Source organism: Lagenorhynchus albirostris, chromosome 21, assembly GCF_949774975.1.
Source record: "Lagenorhynchus albirostris chromosome 21, mLagAlb1.1, whole genome shotgun sequence".
Classification (NCBI taxonomy): domain Eukaryota; kingdom Metazoa; phylum Chordata; class Mammalia; order Artiodactyla; family Delphinidae; genus Lagenorhynchus; species Lagenorhynchus albirostris.
This window is the reverse complement of record NC_083115.1, coordinates 3703578-3716036: the sequence shown is the minus strand read 5'-3', so window position 1 is coordinate 3716036 and position 12459 is coordinate 3703578. Positions and strand designations below refer to the sequence as shown.

The following is a 12459-nucleotide window of genomic DNA, read 5'->3' as shown; positions in this document are numbered from 1 at the left end:
TGCTATTTCTTCGATGACAGGAAGGAAATTAAAGAACACTATCAAATATCCCAAGTTCCAAAGTATGTACCATTAAACACTTCCTGAGAATAAACAAAGATGAGGGTGACTTACCAGAACCATCGTTCCAATTCAATTTTGTATCAACAGTCTAAGTATAATCAGCCTATTAGTGAGAATTGCTTCCTCACCCACACTGCATTCATAGATCATCAGTCTTCATTAATATCCTATTCATAGATTATTGATTTTCATTAATGTAGAATAATTCCCTCTGGTTCAGTCACTGATTAGGTTCTAAATATCTTAAGGACGCCTGTTTTCTGCAGAATCTTAATCTTTGAGAATAAGCCATTAAATAGAACTTCGGAGGAGATAAAAGCCCTTTTATAACTTTCTCATGTTGTTTGACAAAAGAATCCTAAGGCTGTGGTGCTCCACATTCTTTTACGCATTGGAAACAGGAGGACAGAATGTAAGTTTCAGGAGGATAGAATCTTTATCGATTTCGTCCGCTGACGTATCCCAGGTGCCCAGAACCAGTGCGTGTTAAATCAAGCCTTGTGGAATAAGGGGACTCGTTTTTTCCCCATCAAGCTATCTATGTAAGAGAAGGAATCATGGTTTTACCTTAGGACATTCTGCTAAGATGATGTGATAGCATCCTCTCTGTCCAGACTGATCTTAAAAAGCCCTGCTGCGTTGTGGGTACAATACACTCATGGCATTCGGTTTTCAAACACTATTCAGTTAAGGTGTTTTATTCCCTCTGAGTTCAGTCTCAAAATCTACGGTTATCGCCTCTGTTCTCAAACTCCGTGCAGAGGTGCCCTGGATGGTGCAGTGAACACACAGGAGAGCCCATACGATCTTTTAAAATCCTGAGAAAGCATCGTGAATCCATCAGACCCCGTGGGAACCACTGTCTCCAGGTAATTCACAGTTTCAGCATGAGATGCTACAGTCCTTTCAGTGAGCTCATATTCCCTTGAAGCTGGACTTCCAGAGGCTGCTGTGTACCTCCAATCCATCCAACCAATCAACGAGGAACAGGAAATGAGGTTGACAAAGTCCAGTCTAATTCAAAGATTTGAGAAGTTACCCAGTGCCCAACAGGTAAACGCATCCATTAGTCAGCGTGGTTATTTAAGGATAAAGTACAAAATTAAGACTTCTTTCAATGCACGTGCATTATTTTTGCACACGGCTGCTAAGTCATTAGGACATAACTACTCATTAAGTTGTTTGGACACAAAGAGTTATGACATCCTACTGTATACTTTGCTTATTGCTTGAGCAAGTATTAATGACCTGCTAACTGGGCACTGCTCGAAGTGCCTCTCCTCACAAATCTCAGCTGAGAGGCAGAAAGTCAGCTTCTGGGGGAGAGACTCGACTCACTGCCACCCCCATGCCTGCCCCCAGCAGGTGTCATCCTTAGAGTGGTGAGCAGGACAGCATCACCCAGACCACAGCCAGTATTGCTAGAGGGCGAGGGAGGGCCGATGAGCTGACCCCTGGGAACGGATACTAACTCCTGCTCTTTTCATTCTGCCATCGTTCTCCGGCGTCACCTGATCCATACGCCTTGCTCAGGGATGGGAATGATTTACTTATCCAGTGGCATCAGCTATTCAATCAGGGAGCCAGCTTCCTGGATCGTTTCTTATAGGCTATGAATATTTACAGAGGATTCAAAGATGAGAAAAGTGATCAGTGCCAGAAACACAGCGGAGATAAAGTGCAAGCTAAGTCTGGAGGAAGACAGAGAAAGAGGGTGGCCTTTTGGCCTGGGCTGGAGGGAAGCTGAAACTTTAGAAGTAATTAGGGAAGTTAGCGCTGATACTGTCCCCTGAGTAGAACACATGCATCTACACTTTTCTTCTTTACCCTTAGGCAGCATCCCTCGCGGCCCCAAAGCCACCTCCTGGCTTCTCCATCCGGCCTCAGCTTTGAGTTACCTTAAGCCCACATCCCTAAAGGTAACATTGACCTCGATAACCCAGAGTTTGCAAGTTATGAAAATTGCCTCTACTTTGTATTTAAAACTATGAATATTAGCTCTGCATGTATCTATTTGGTTAATCCAAATAATCTAGAAATAAAGTACTTTGTATTAACTCCCACTTAGAAACTGCTAAGTCTTAACATTTGGCGCTCTTGGTAGTCAGCTCTATAAACCTCAAAGCAACCCAAGAACTTCCAGAGGTCAGACTGTGAAACATGGGGTTACCTGGCCCCATCATGCACGCTGCCCCCTAATACCTGGATCAAGAGAATCCAGAATATTAAAAGCTAAAGCAAGAAGGTTCTCCAGCCCCAAAGAGTTTAAGGACCACGGCCTTACACCACTGCTTCTGATCTTGAGCAGTGAGGTTGCTGGGTAGAGGACGATCGTATGTAAGGAAGAGGTTTTAGGCTAGGTAAGACTTCGAAGATAAACGCTAGAAAATCATCAGGCAATCCAGTTCCTGTGGAAACAGAAGGCTACTCAGAGCCCGAATTGTTTAGACGTAGCATCCATAATCATTCCTTTAACTATGGTTTTGACCATAAGCTGCACAGTGCATTGCCAGGCAGACACGCCAAAAGGGAGTGCGTAAAGAGAGAATACAAGAGCTCTCAGCTGAAGAATTTTTAGGACAAGAGTGCCATTGACAGCCAAGGAGTGTGAAGCCTCTTAAAACGTGTTACTCTGAGCGTGCTCCAAGGACCAAGGACATCAACATCGCCTGGCAGTTTGCTGGAGATGCAAATCTCAGGTCCAGTCCCGGACCACTGGATGAGAACCTACATTTATGAGAGCTTCAGATGACTCACAGGCAAATTAAATTTGGAAAGCACTGAATTAGGATTCAGTGGTTCCCATCCCTGGCTAAGGGTTAGAATCACCTGGGAGGAGTTGAATACTTATGGACTCCAGGCCACAACCCAGAGCAATTAAATCAGGATCCCCCGGCTCAGGGCTCAGCATCCGTAGCATCCGTAGCACTTTTGCAAGGTGCTTCTAGTGTGCGGCCGGGGCTGGGAACCGTAGGACTGAAGGAGCACCATCTGGCTTGGACCCCGCATTCACCTTGACCTTACCAAGCATCTGTGATTCCCTGTCTCATCCATTCGACTATAACTGGCACCGTCTTCCCCATGAGACGTACAGCACCACTCCGGCCCTCTTGGAATGGAAACATCTTTAATTTCAAGTGGCATCTTGTATAATGACGTGTAGAATTTAGAACTTGGGCCTAGGCAGAGCCTTGCCGGGTTAGCACGAGGTCTCCCAGAGCACGTTTCCAACCCCCTCCTGTCAGAAGGAAGGTGTAACAGGCTCTAGACACCTTTCTGGCTGGTTTCCAGCAGATGTTCATTTTTAAATAAACACTTCCTTTTTCCCTCCTTATTCCAATTGACAGCTTTCTTATTTAATAAATACTAAAATTGTTTTAGGCCTATGGCCATACCGCCCTGAATGCGCCCGATCTCTTCTGATCTCGGAAGCTAAGCAGGGTCGGGCCTGGTTAGTACTTGGATGGGAGACCACCTGGGAATACCGGCTGCAGTAGGCTTTAAAAAAATAAAAAGTAAAAATAAATTTATAGAACTATTTTATTACGTTGCATTCATTCTACAGAAGTTTTCTTAAAAAAAACAAATCAAAAGAGACAATGGGAATAAAAAAAATAACATGGTTTTTAAATGAAATCCAACCACAACTCAGGGTGGGGTTTCTAATTAGACAATAAAATGGGGCTAATTGTTCAACCTCATATCGTTGCTATGAGGAGTGGTAATGAAATGTTCAGGTAGCTTGTTTTAAGTGTCTGGTTACCAAAGTAAACGGCACACGTTGTAGAATGAGAGCCAGAGAGATGGCTCATGGAAGAACGGTGCATCAGTAATGGTTAAAGGATTTGGAATGGCTGAACCAGAAGAGCAGGCTGCAGACTTATAAATCTTGAGACTCATAGAGGACTATGGCATTTGGACCAACGGCCAGCTGTTTTCCAAAGCTGCTCAAAGAGGGAAACAGTGAATCTGGAACAGTAGGCCTTTGGAAGACAGGTAGCTTAAGGGACTTCATGCCTGATGTGAAGCAGGATTCCTGGCCCTGGGATGGGGACCTGAGGGAGGTTTACAGAATGTGAGCATTATTAATACCCAGTGGTGGAGGGGAAGAGTGTTTAAATCACACCAGATACTAGGACTTAGAAAGAAATGGAACCTTACTGGAAACAGATAGATAAGATGCTAAGTCCAGATTCTGTGAATTTCTAGGTATAACTAGTCTCTGGATGAAACATAACATTTTTTTCCAAAAAGCAAAATTCTTGAATATTAAATCATCAGGGTTAAACAGATATACGGACATCTTTCTTTCTGAATTATTTTGACTAAAACTCCCCTCCCCTTAGTATTAAGAAAGATCAAGGAAACCATTGCCAGAGTTAGTTTTCGCCTCCCTTGCCCACCAGCATTCTTGATCTATTAGTTCCACTATCTGAAAATGAAAATTCAAGTATTAATATTTCATCCGCTCTATTGACTGAAAAGCAAAATGAAGATGCCATGATTAGCACTTTGCACTAATCGAGATGTAATTACAGTGAGAATTCGTGAGGAGGCCTTTAACCCCAGACTCCTGCTGCCCGGGTAACTGATTCCAGCAGGTGGGACAGAGTGGCCATCATGCCTTCCAGTGACCAAGGGCTCCTGGCTTCCAAAGACCTTTGTATCTTTCGGTTTTGAGGGCTGCACTTGGAAGTCCCAGGTGGTGTCTTTAGCCAGTTTCGCTAATTATAAGAGCGGCTGCAGCTCCTGCCCTCTCACAGTCGACAACATCCTCTGGAAAACCTAGATGGATTTTCCATTAAAGCCATAAACTAGTGTGTGCCCATGAGACAAGTGAAGAGAGTCACTTAGCAGGAAATCCTACACAGGAGAAGCAGCTTCGCTGAAGGCTGAGCGTACAGTAAGGAAGCATGAAAGGTCATCTACCTGCTTTCGGACAGGGAAACTTGCTTGGTGTCTGGATCACATGACAATTTATAATGCAGGCTAATCCCTGGAGAAACTGTCTATTTTCCTGTAGACTCACTTCATGAAGAGGAAAGGTGCTTTTCTTTCACATTCCGACATGAGAGCCTTGGAGTTGCGGTTTTCCTCACCTCCACGAGAGAAGGAACCCATGCATTTGTTCCGGGCTGGCTGAGAGGCAAAGGGATCTAAGTGTCAGAGGCGTGTGACTGATGTCAGGAAAGGGATTGCTCGGGACTAGCTAGGAAAAAAGAGGATTGTACGTATGGATAGAGACCTCTGTGTCCAAGGTGGCAGGACATCCTGGGAATGTCTACAATGGGACCACCGCCTTCTCTTTGAAAGCCTAGCTTGGCACGGAGGGGTTGAAACCACCGAGGAAAGTCACTGACCTGGAGGAATATGCCAGTCTGCACAGGCAGACAGGAAAGTGGGACTCACTTCTGAGGAAGTCCTGGGTCTCCACCTTGAACCTGTGGAAGCCCAGCACCCAGCAGCCTCCTGGGTGATCAGAAAGTAGGCAGAGCCCACAGGCTGAGGGACCACTTTGGGGGTACCCACATGCTTCTAGGCCCCTGTGTGGCCCTGAAGACGGAGAGGGTATCCCAAAGAATGAACAAGACTGGCCTTCTCACCAAGCTTCAAGGCTAGAGGACAGAAGTCTTGTAAATTGATTTTTTAACTATAAAGACATTTAATATTTGTGGCACTCAAGTATTATCCAGTAATTCACACTTACTGCATCTGATGATGGAAAAAACCAAACTGAATGTTAAGCAAGACTTTTAAGCCTGATGTTTAAAATATATAGATGTTTCAGAGGATGAGAATAGAGTCTGGGACATTTACTACCAATTATTTTAGGTGGAATGCTTACTTTACAAGGGCCTTCTCGATTTCATAAACTAGACAGTTTTAGGGTTCTTGCCTGTAGTCAATAATTTAAGAATTGTTGCCAGAAAATCTCTCACTCACAGGTTTCCGAATCATAATGCAACCTGTGTGGACGCCAAGTCCTGGCCATGCCTCTTATTGACAGTTTCAGAATAAGCACAGGAAATTGATTGTTTTATTGGTCTACTATATTCCTTCCTAAAAATGTGTCAAAGAACACTTTCTGGAATAAAGGCATAACTGCATCATAAAAGCTGCCGAAATCATCAACTATCTTATACTGCTGTTGGATCACCCAGAGGAGAAAAGTGAGCTTGTGGTATTTTAAAAAATTGGTGAAAATCAGCTGGGAGGTGGCCTCATTGTTGAAATCTTTAATTCTACCCAATCACGGATGCATTGTTTTACTGGTCATCAAATATAAGATAAAAAGACAGTAGCCTTGATCTAATCATTGTTCCAAGCCTCTTATGATCCACTCTACAAAAGCATGACCCAAAGAATCTGGCTTACCTTTCATGCTAATTCATTTAAAACCTGATTCCCTATAGGGTAGTCAGCGGCCTGACTTGTGTGTTTTCTCTTGACAGTGTGACACCAGGGAAAGATCACTGCAAGAGAAGCGAAGCCTCTTTGCCATCAACCAGTTTCATCACTTTGGGCAAATAATGTCATCTCTCTAGACTACAGTGTCCTCATCGGGAAAATGAGGTGGTTGATATAATAATTGCTAAGAGCCTTCCAGCTCTGCAACTCTATGAATCTATGACTTGTTGCATTTATAAGCATCAGAAATGCCAAGGTCATCATCAGAACAAGTGCACTGATCTGAGGACAATGCCTTAGAACAAGCCAGCTTTCCTAATTTAAAAGAAAACACACCACTACGAAGATCTGCCTGTTTGACAAACTATTGTTTGCATCTATTAAAAGCTAGACAGGTTATGCCAGGCACACCAAATAACCTGAGTCGGATGATAGAACTGCTGTGGTGGAGAAAATCTTCAATGCAAATATGAGGCACTGATTGGATCTGAAATGCATATATTATTCAAAACATGAATTTATTTAAGTTTCAAACAGATCCAGAATACCCTTTTCTTTATTCATTCAACAGAGAACTCAGATAAGCAATTGGGTATCAGCCATAGAAATTTATGGAAAAGTTCTAAATCTCTGTCTCGTTTTCAATAGGAAATAAGGGGAAAAAAGGAGACGAGCAACGAGATTTCAGAAGAGGAATATACGATAAATACACCCACACACGGGACAAGCAGAGTGGACAAGATCATTGCTTGTCTATTTCTTTCCCCACACAGTGGTTCACTGTTCCCACAAATGAGAAATTCTTTTCTTTTTTTTTTTGAGCTTCATTTTTTTAAATTGAGAGACATTCTTGATTGAAGGTGTATAAATAACTGTCTTTGCGGCTTTATTGCTTCCAGTCATCTTAGTGAGGGTCTTGGGGGTGCAAATGTCTGTAGATCATTTTACGAAGAATTATTTATCCTCACCCAGAGATCAAGGGAAAAGCCTTAGAAAATGCAATCAGAAATCCTGGGTTCAAGTTCTGATTGTATATTTCACTATGTGACACCAGGCAAGTCACCTTACCCTACAGAGCCTCAGTTTCTTCATCAACAAAATGGAGCTAATAATATTTTGTATTTATTACAAAGATTAAATGAAACAATGAAGGTAATATTTCTGAGATAGTATCTTTTTTGGGGGGGGTGGGAAATGCAGAGTGAGATAATATCTTAACAATTATAAGTTACGATCATTGATTTTATCATTAGGTTAAAAAAATATATATATCATTAGGTTAGATTCAGCCTGCTCAACTACAGTTTTACCACAGGGCAGGATCTTTTAAAATACGATATATTTTTGCTTCATTGTTGAGAGATGAAAAGACTTTTTGAAAGCTACAGTTTATAAATGTAATGAATATAAAGTAACTTTTGTCATGTAGACAGTTGATTCTTGTTATCCGTGGTAGTTATATCCTATAAACTCTCCAAGAATACTGAATTAGTAAATACTGACCGAGTATTCCTTGGGGAAATAGTTAGGTTCCTGTGAGCTTGTGGTCACATTCTGATCAACTGGTCAATATAGAATGTTGTTTTACATGTGCTTCTGTTTAAAGACACCTTCTTTAATATATATTTTTGTTTCACTAACATTTAACTCAAAGCCAACACATTACAACTCATGCCTGAATAAAGCTTATCTAAACACACACATTTTCCCTGTAAGGCACATCACAGCCTTCTTGCACTTAGGAAAACTAGACAGCACTCCAGGGCCGTCCCGGAGAGCCATTTTATTTTATTTTATTTATTTATTTTTTTTGCGGTATGCGGGCCTCTCACTGTTGTGGCCTCTCCCGTTGCGGAGCACAGGCTCCGGACGCGCAGGCCCAGTGGCCATGGCTCATGGACCCAGCCGCTCCGCGGCATGTGGGATCTTCCCGGACCGGGACACGAACCCGTGTCCCCTGCATCGGCAGGTGGACTCTCAACCACTGCGCCACCAGGGGAGCCCCGGGGGAGCCATTTTAAATGGCAAAATTTCCAACAAAAAGCACAAAAGTACAAAACATCTGGCAGGAAACAGATTGCAAAAAAGGCACTTGTTTGCAGTATGACGGTTGAAATTTCGAAGGTAGAGTGTTCCCTTCAGCTGAGAACACACACATGGGGCAACTCAAATTTTTCACCACTTTGCACACATCTGTGAGTGTCCATGAAATGCCATGAGTGCTGATTTTGTGGTTAAAAATAAATTTTAGTGAGTAGGTGAGTTCACAGATACAAAATCCCACAAATAATGAGGATTGTGTGTTTGTGTACACTTATGTAAGTATTTATACACAATCATATATTCATTCAATACTTAATCATGTGGCAGGCACTATAGTAAGTATTTTAGATATATCTTCTTCCTCCTTTATTATAATAATTATATAATCTCAGTATCACCATAATCTTACCAATATGAAATTGAGGGCTAAGAACTTAAAATCACTTGTAAAATTCACACAGATAGAACCAGAATTTAAAGCTGAGTCTGATTTCCGAGCCTATGTTTGCCCTCTGCTTTACTCTGTGTTTCACCAATTTTTTTTTTTTTTAAATCAAGCAAGTGGCCAGGCATACCACTTCTTGTCAAATTGGCAAACCACTGCCTTTGATCATCATACTGAACTCAAATTTACATGACCAAGGTAACAATTTGAAAACCAAGCTATAGATATTTAAACGCCTATCCTTATTCTAATTCATGCTTCCAATTTTCAGTCATCTATTTTCAGTTATTAAATGCCTACTGTGAGCCAGTAAGTGTTGTATGTGCAGTCATCAACACAGAGGTAATGCCAGGATGCCTCTGGGGCACATCAGAACTGTTCTCCATCCATCTTCTAGGGCTAAGATATACACACACTACAGCAACTTCAAAATCTTACGGGCCGGGCTTCCCTGGTGGCGCAGTGGTTGAGAGTCCGCCTGCCGATGCAGGGGACACGGGTTCGTGCCCCGGTCCGGGAGGATCCCACATGCCGCGGAGTGGCTGGGCCCATGAGCCATGGCCGCTGAGCCTGCGCGTCCGGAGGCTGTGCTCCACAACGGGAGAGGCCACAACAGTGAGAGGCCCGCGTACCGCAAAAAAAAAAAAAAAAAAAAAAAAAAAAAAAAAAAATCTTACGGGCCAAAAAATGAAAGAAAGCTTATCGCTAAATGTGATGCCATTACCTGTCAAGCCAGTGATGTCTGAGAACTATATAAAAGAAAGTGCTCAGTATGCATTCTGGCTAAGAATGATGGATGTATTCATAAAAGCTTATATGTGAAACAGTAACTTTTAGGGACAATGTATCAAGCAGGATGGATTAGGCTCTCCTGCAGTAACAAATAGCCCCCAAGTATCACAATAAAGGCCTCTTTTTTGCTCTTGCAAAGTCTAGTGTAGGTTGAATGGCCCTCCTCCATCCAGCAGCCCAGTCTTAAGACATTTTACTCCCAACCAACTGAAAGTTTGGGGAAGGTAGGAAGCAAAGGGTATTTGGATGAGCAATGTCTCTGCCACAAACACAAATAAATTTTCCCATTAATCCTAAATATAATACCTAACCATATACACTATGGGTAATCTTAAATCTCACTTTGATTAATGGTAGACAACGGGAAATACCTGTAGTTTAAAGTTTTTATTCTAAGCTTCAAATTTCTTCTAAATCGTTTACATTTTCTTCAAGTAAACTTTTTAAAGGACAGTTAAAGGATGTTTTCTTTTAGGATTTTCTTTAAGATTTTGAGTCATAACTCAGTCTCATTCTTATTTCCATTATCTTGTTTGTATGGGTTGGTCATAAAAAGAAAGAGGAAAAATCACTAGCTAGCAATCATAATATCCGGGCCAGTGACCTCAGTTAAATGAAGGTGGTTGTATCCTGTGTTGAACGGTGTCTCCCCTCAAATTCATGTTTGTTCAGAATTTCAGAACGGGAACTCATTTGGAAATAGGGTTTTTGCAGATATAATTATTTAACTAAGATGGACCAGACTGGATTAGGGTAAGCCATAGATCCAATAATTGGTATCTTTACGAGAAGAGGAAAGGACACACAGAGGCACAGGGAGGAAGGTCATGTGACAATGGAAGCAGAGATTGGGATGATGGATCCAGAAAGCCAAGGACCGCCAGGAGCCTCCAGAAGGTAGGCAAGGATCTTTCCCCAGAGCCTCAGTGTGAGCGACGCCCTGCCCACACCTTGATCTCAGACTTCTAGCCTCCAGAACTCTGAGCATAAATTTCTATCGTTTTAAGCCGCCCAGTTTATGAGACGTTGTTACAGCACCCCTGGGAAACTATACAGATCAGACCTCAGATTTCAAATAAGAATTCAAAATCAGGAGGTATAAGTATATGAAGGTTTTGATAAAATCTGGTTATAATTTCATCTCTTTCGTTGTCTAAATGCCTTTGAATTTCAGGCCTAGCGGAGATATTTGCTACCATTCACATCTTGCAGCTTCTCTGGAGAATTCCTTGATCTCAACAAGAGGGAGCCACTGGCCTCCCCTCTTTCTCTATTCTCAAGGTACCTCCCCAAGGCTCGTCTCTCTAACTTCCCGCCATCTGTCCTGATCTCTCCACTAACTCCCATCCGGTGTCTCCCCAGCGTCTCAAAGGTGTGTGGTCCTGGGGAATGTTTCATTTTATACACACACACCTATAACACCACCACTCTCTCTCCTCGCCGCCTCTCCCCCCGAGATCATTCATTGTCTAGATCAGAGGTGGGCAAACCTTCCACATAAAGGACCTTGGAGCAAATATTTTAGGCTTTGTGGATTCTACGGATTCAACTCTGCCATCATGGCACAAAAGCGGCCTAGACAGAGCGCAGGTGAATGAACACAGTCGTGTTCCAATCAAACTTTATTTACGGAACACTGAAATATGAATTTTCTATATTTTCTGTGGGTCACAAAATATTCTTCTTTTGACCTTTTTTAAACCGCTTAAAAACATAAACACCATTTGGGGCTTGCAGACCACACAGAACGGGCAATAAGAGGTCAGATGTGGTTCTCGGGCCAAAGTTTGCTAAACCTGATCTAACTCAGCGGTTCTCAACTGGGGTCAACTTTGTCCCTCAGGGAACATCCGGCAATGTCTAGAGACGTTTCCTATTGTCACATGTCTAGTGGGGCTCTTTTGTCATCTAGTGGGTGGAGACCAGGGATGCCGCTAAACATCGTACAACGCACAGGACAGCACCCCTCCCCTCACCAAGAATTAGCCAGTTAAAAATGTCAGCGCCACTGAGATTAGAAACTCTGAGCTAGATAAAGGGTTCCTGTGAGAAACTGAGAGCCCTCCCTAACACCCCACGCCATAGGTTATATAGTAATTAAGGCCCTAGTTGGACGACTCTCATCCTAAATTCTCCTCAGATCTCTCCAACTGCAATCATTCTAACTGTTCTTCAATAGATCCTGTGTATCCATAGATCTTCACGGTGTGTTGTTCATTGTAGCCAAGGGCCCACGTTTCCTCCACGGCGAGCCTCAGAAGGGCATGTGGTGTCTTACCCACCTTTACATTCCCAGGACCAAGGGTGACAGGAACTGAGTGAGGAAAACAATGAACTCAAACCTGCAAGTTATGAACTCACTTGAGGCAGGTACCAGGTGAGGGAATTCCAGCTTCCGTAGAGAAGCTACTTCTATGAGCCCTCAGAGTGGAATTTTCTGTCCCAGAATGCCAGAGTTGCTGAGTGGATCGATGGCCAACAAGGCCCCATGCTCGATGCAGCAGGAACTACCTTTGGCCAGAAAGTCAGTGGGACTGGAGCTGGTTGAGAAGAGCCAGTAGGACTTCCTGCAGCCCCTCTTATGGCATCAGTGGAATCTTCAATTACCCGTTGAGCTTGGCGTCCTGTGGCATCACATGAGGCTGGAGCAGGTGGGACCACAGAGCCAGAAATTGATTTGCAGAATCCCGCAGCTCTGTGTTTGCCCT

The 12459-nt window shown here is 43.0% G+C and overlaps 1 protein-coding gene and 1 non-coding gene across 2 annotated transcripts in view; one reads left to right on the top strand and one right to left on the bottom strand.

Moving 5' to 3' along the window:
- Window positions 1-12459, bottom strand: part of ZMAT4 (zinc finger matrin-type 4) — a 254765-nt gene that overhangs the window by 121399 nt on the left and 120907 nt on the right. The window lies entirely within an intron of this gene.
- Window positions 3445-3563, top strand: LOC132512824 (5S ribosomal RNA). Its single transcript, XR_009538346.1, has one exon. It is a non-coding gene; the product is annotated as a 5S ribosomal RNA (ribosomal RNA).